Source organism: Dendrobates tinctorius, unplaced genomic scaffold, assembly GCF_039654945.1.
Source record: "Dendrobates tinctorius isolate UK_male_01 unplaced genomic scaffold, ASM3965494v1 ptg000154l, whole genome shotgun sequence".
Lineage (NCBI taxonomy): Eukaryota > Metazoa > Chordata > Amphibia > Anura > Dendrobatidae > Dendrobates > Dendrobates tinctorius.
This window is the reverse complement of record NW_027361821.1, coordinates 18,966,527-18,972,859: the sequence shown is the minus strand read 5'-3', so window position 1 is coordinate 18,972,859 and position 6,333 is coordinate 18,966,527. Positions and strand designations below refer to the sequence as shown.

General features: G+C 40.0%; 1 long non-coding RNA gene across 1 annotated transcript in view; it reads right to left on the bottom strand.

Annotated features, from left to right (window-relative positions):
* Positions 1-419: 419 nt before the first annotated feature.
* LOC141050863 (uncharacterized) overlaps positions 420-6,333 on the bottom strand; it is a 90,766-nt gene continuing 84,852 nt past the window's right edge. Inside the window, exons 3-4 of the long non-coding RNA XR_012220545.1 lie at positions 4,921-5,018; positions 420-701 (exon numbers count right to left, since the gene is read on the bottom strand). This is a non-coding gene — a long non-coding RNA (uncharacterized lncRNA). The remainder of the gene's footprint in view (positions 702-4,920; positions 5,019-6,333) is intronic.

Here is a 6,333-nt window from a genome sequence, read left to right as displayed (position 1 = left end):
AAAACAAAGTCAAGTTAAATATAAGGCATACATGGCACAGAGTATGAAAAGGGGCTTTGTATCTTACCTTATAAACAAAAGAAAGGGGCTAGCCTATTGATATTATTATGTAAACATCCATAGATACCATCATATTACCATCTTCATACATGTGTAAAGTTTAGTATTAATTTATTATCCAAATAAATGATAATATATATATATATATATATATGCAGAGGTAAATAGACACTTATATGATGCCAATAGTGTACCATATTAAATATATGTACATATACGCACACATGCATATATATGTATAAATATGTACACGCGATAATGCATATGATCGTTCCTCCTCTGCAAGGAAGATGGATGATATATACATCAAAGTATCAGTAAGTCATACATGATGCTATCAGACATAATATATTATTTATTATCATTAAATGTGGTATTCTAAAGCAGTGAGCAAAAGCACATTGACAACTAGAGACATTATACATAAGATTATGTCGCTATCACATTTAAAAAGATGTAAACATAATGGACAATACAGTTAGTCAAAAAATGGACAAAATATACATGATAAACAGAATAGAAATAAATTGATGACATTTCTTTGACATTCCGCATGGTCATCAGTGGATAAAGTTCTTCACAACGATTGGGATGAATCCAGAAGAAAATTTGAAAAAAGATCAATATACAGTAGCTACCACCTGTAACAAGAAAGGATTATTACTATATATACATACACAACAAGCAAGAAAATTAAAACCATATGTGCCCTCACTGAAATAAAAATACAAAAAGGACTTGAAACTGATGGCCTCGTTGAGGCCTTTAGGGGTCAAAGTGTCAAATGTCACCATCCATCGTGTCTCTTTTTGAAGGAGTTTTTTCCTGAGGTTGCCACCGCGTATACCCATATAGACACGGTCAATCCCACGGACAATGAGCCCCCTGGGATTACAGTCACATGTTCCTGTATACAGACTTTAAAGGGTCTTGTAGTCATCCCTATGTATATCTGGCCGCAAGGGCAGCTGGCATGATATATAATAGCCTCCGTGTTACACGTTATGTGGTGTACTATTTTATATTTCTTGTCACCTGCAGTATTTGTAAAGTCCTTAGTTCTAATAATAAAACGACAGGCTGAACAGTCACCACACGGGAAGCAGCCCCAGGGAGGACCTTTTAAGTTATTGGATAAAAGATTTTTTTGGGGGGGTGTAGTGGCTCCTACACAACATGTCTCCCAGGGTCTGTGACTTATGCCATGTTATAGATGGATATGGAGTCAATTGTTTTTGTAAATTCTTGTCCGTTAATAGGACTGGCCAATGTTTTCTAAAGATTTGGTTGATCTCTGACCAATTAGCATTAAACTTTGTAATGAATCTCGGTTTGGTTTCTCTGGTCTTATTTTTATTAAATTGTTGTTTCAGTAGAAGACTAGTTCTATCGATATTAAAGGCACGAGAGTAGCCACGGGTGATATCCCTATTAGGGTATCCTCAATTTTTAAATCTGTGTTGCAATTCTCTTGCCTGTTTTAAGAACATAGAGTCATTAGAGCAGATGTGGCGTGCTCGTAAAAACTGTCCGATGGGAATCGAACTTTTATGTTTTGGAGGATGTGAGGATGAAAAATGTAAAAGTGCATTTGTCGCGGTCGTCTTGCGGAAGATATCGGTACAGATAGATCCATCATCCGATTTGAAAATTCGGAGATCCAAGAAATCAATAGAAATCTGACTATACTTCCAAGTTAACTTTATGTTGTATATATTGTCATTTAGGTGGCCCAAAAATTTGTCAAGCCGTGATGTGGAGCCCTGCCAGATGAAAAGTACATCGTCGATATACCGCAGCCACGATACAACAGAACTATGACCTGGTGTATCAAAGACCGCATTCCTCTCCCACAGCCCCAGGAACAAAATAGCGTACGAGGGCGCACAAGATGCCCCCATAGCTGTTCCCTGGAGCTGTACGAAGGGGCGGTCCTTGAATACAAAATAATTATGAGTCAAAATAAAATTAAGAAGATTCAAGATGAATCGCGTTAATGCCGGATCAAAATTGGTCATATTTAAAAAGAATTGTGCAGCCTGCATCCCGTGGCTGTGATCTATCAACGTGTAGAGGGACTCCACGTCGCAGGTGACAAGCCACATATCATCTTCCAAATATGAAGGAAGAGACTTTACTAGATCTTGTAAAAATAAGTCAATATAATGAGAAAGATGACAAGTCAAAGACCCAATTCCTGATATAATCGGTCTGCCAGGTGGTTTTTCAGGGTTCTTATGCAATTTTGGTAAATGATAAAATAACGCCATGGTTGACTTGTTTTTACAAGATCTAGTAAAGTCTCTTCCTTCATATTTGAGAGATTCCACACAATTAATCGAGGAACTGAGGTATATTGAATGGGAAGATAACTATTCCTTTATCTCGTTGAATGTAAATTCATTATATTCCAACATAGATCACGAAATGGGGGTAAATGTGGTGGGTTTTTATTTAGCAAAGACAGAGATGCTCCCTGAACAAAGAGATTTTCTGTTAAAAGGTCTTAAATTCATTCTTGAACACAATGTGTTCATTTTTGAAGGCATACTGTATTTACAGTTGCTCGGCACCGCGATGGGGACTCGAGTCGTGCCAAGTTTCGCAAACTTTTTTATGGGGCGATTCGAGTCCTCATCGTCACTCTCTAAGCCTGTTTTCAATGACAAAATAAGGCTTTATAAGCGCTTCATTGATCTGATTATTATATGGAAGGGGACAGAGTAGGAAGCAGCACAGTTAATAAAGGAGCTCAATAATAACACCTGGGGGATTACCTTTACATCACAAATTAATAAAGAAAAAATGGTGTTTCTTGATCTAGAGATCAGCCATAGTGGGAAAAAAATTATTACAAAAACCCACTTTAAAAAGGTGGATTCAAACGGCTTTTTAGATTTCAACAGTGCACTTTACAAGAAGTGGAAGGTTAATATACCCCACAGCCAATTTTTTCGTATAAGAAAGAATTGTACGAGAGAATCTGATTATGTAGCTCAGTCTAAAATTCTAAAAAGAAAATTTAAGGAAAAAAGATACCCAAAAAATTTGATAAATAGTGCATATAGGGATAACAAAGTAAAAACACAGGAGGACTGTTTAAAAGGAAAAAATAGGAAGGGGGATAATTTGACCATTGGTAAAGAAAAAAGTGATCACTGGAAACTGAATTTTGTGACAACATTCAATAGGGGAAATAAAGTCATAAGAACTGTGCTTTCAAAATATTGGTACATCTTGAAGCGTGACCCTGTTTTGGGAAAACATCTCCCTGATAAACCAGGGATTACATATAGAAGGGGAAAACTGAAAAATTTGGTGGCCCCCAGTAAATTAAAAAAAAACAGTTTGATTCAAAAGGAAAAAACATTAAAAAAAAGTACTGATCAAATTTTATGTGGTGTTTCTCAAGGAACCGGAGTTTTTAAATGCACCTCTAAAAAATGTTGTACCTGTGGGATCCTAGATCACGGGGCTAAAACTATCAAATGTAATAGTACTGGGGAGGTCTTTGAGATTACACAAAGACTCACCTGTAGCAGTGATTTTGTTGTATATGTAATCACATGCAGTTGTGGTTTGCAATATGTGGGACGCACTGTGCAGACACTGCGGTCCCGCATTAATGGTCACAGAAATAGAGCAAAAACGGCTTTTTAAAATAAAGTCTCTCAAGGCATCTGCTAATTAAACATAACAAAATTTTTAACATAAAAGTAACTCCGGTGGAGCAGATACCCTCTGGTGTTGCAAATAGGAATGCTCTTTTAAACCGGAAAGAAACGTTTTGGATATATCGTCTGGGAACATTATATCCAAATGGATTGAATGATATCATAGAGAGAGTTTGAACGTTGCCTTTTTTTCTGTTTTTTTTTCCTCTGGTTTTTTTTTGTCTTCTTCTTGCATCTATGTTGTCAAGGTTGCATCAATCAGTGGGTGTGTTCCTGAACTTGGTCCACACCCTAAATCAAGTTTTTGAGACTGGGATAAAAGGTTGCTGCCATACATAAGAGTAACTGAATTTTATAGTATTAGGATTTGTACTGTGTTTTTATGATACCTGATGAAGGATATACACTGTATCTGAAACACATTGTATCTCCTCTTTTTTAACCTATCAAATAAAAAAAAAAAATGAAATATCATCTTTGGATGTGAGTCCTGGGAAGCACTGCCATTCATGGGCTGGATGTGCCTTTCTTGATGAAGTACAATATGTCACGAAAAACATTCTCAGAATCAGTGGAATACATTGAAGCACTCCAGAGTTATTACCACATAAAATGACAGTGGTCAGAATTGTAAAATATGGCTTGGTTATTAAGATAAAAAATTGGCTCTGTCACTAAAGGGTTAAGCATTAATTAGAAATGGTTTTTTTTCTTTTGCTTGTTTGCTTCTTTTAATTGCCAAAAAATAAATTTCATTTTGCATAACTTTTTTCCGCAATTTTTGTGCAAACTTCACAAGTTGGACATGGGAAAACTGTGAAAATGATTTATAGACATAGTTATAGTTCAAGAATACATCTTAGCGCAATTAAAGTTTGTGCTTCTAGAGGAAATAGCTTAGTATTTAAAGCACCACTCTAATGGGTTTTTTTTTACTGCACCACTGGAGTGGTGCTTTAAATGTTAGTCACCTCCCCCCTGTCTGATACTCACTTGCATCATTGTTTCCAGCATCACTCCCGATGGTCTCTGGCAAAAGTGACCTGTCGACAGCTCCAGTGTTTCATGGAGGGCACTGGAATTTTCACTACAAGTCTATGACAGCCACTGCCCCCTCCCATTATCCAGTCTCTGTACACCACCACCCTTACTAAAACAGTTTCTTCAGCTCCATTGGAGTGCTTACCTTTCCATCTCATCTCCGCAGTGGTGCAGGAGTAACATCTACATTGTGAAAATGTGACCTCATCATGCTGCTGTACATCACCTTGGCTTCAGAAGTGCCTGAAAGATATGATTTTAGTTGAATTCAGGGAACCAGCCTGTTGCATGTTTTTCGAGCCGGCTGTCAGTTTATCAACTGGCTTGGAGATGGGCCTAATCTCATTGTCGAGTGTGGAAAAATGCTGACCCCTGATAGATACCCGGGACTGGTGCCTCCCTGCTGACTGTGCCTGCGTTTTAGGCCTGTTTCACACTTGCGTTTTTGGACATCAGTCAAAATCCGCCAGTTTTAGAAAAAACGGATCCGCCCCTTTTTTGGTGGATCTGTTTTTTTCCCCCATAGACTTGCATTAGCGGCGGATTTTAACTGACGGACGTCCTTTGCATCCGTTTTTGGACGGATCCGTTTGAATTGTAGCGTCTCCCGGGCGGAGCAGACAGACTCTGAAACGTTTTTTTGTAGTGGCGGTCCGCTTTTTGCAAGTGCACATGCCCAGAACATTTGCTCAGAGAAGCATTTTAACCCTGAATATCATTCTGGCAGCGGCGTAAAAAGTCTCTCTCTCTCTTTCTCTCTCTCTGACCGCGGTTCCTTTAAATTTCCTGCCCTTTTCAACTTTGGCGGATCCGGCCAAAAAACGGTCCGCTGACATCCGTTTGATCCAAAACGGAAACGGATCCGTTTTTCTCCTTCACCTCATTGGGGGACACAGATACTGTGGGTGTATGCTTCTGCCGCTAAGAGGCTGACACTAAATGAAAAAAAGAGGTTAGCTCCTCCTCCGCCGTATTCACCCTCGCCCCTATTGCGGTCGGAAATTAGTTTTTTGCTTAGTGCCCGTGGAGGCACACGTCTGTTTTTTTCTCTAGACTTTTTTCGTCTTTTTCCATGAAGATGTGACAGGGGCAACGGATCCTATTGAAAGGGTCCGATTTCCCCAAACCAACAACGGGCGAGTACGTGCGAGTGTCCCTCCACGTATCCTCTCCCGCGTCGTGGGACACAATGCCGGACTTAGCTCTGGCCACCCCTAGGTATTGAAACCATGAGCTGTACAGAGGCACAAGACTAGTCCGTGCAGCCCCCACTGCTCCACCAATGCTTAGACTGCGGTGCTGCAAGGTGGCGGACGGTCCCTCTCCTCACCCCCTGAAGGTGTTAGGTGGAGCTAGGGTACCTGCACCGTCCTATTTTATCAAGGCCCCCTCACATACCTGCGCTCAGGCTGAAGAGGATCATTGGTGAGGAGAGGGTCTGGGAGTGCTCCTACAAAGATCTCAGGGCTGTAGCCCCCAGCTGGTGGAAGCCACCCGCCATGCAAGGCTGAGGGTGGCTGGATCCGTCAGGCGGCGCCGCACAGTTAGTGGCGCCATG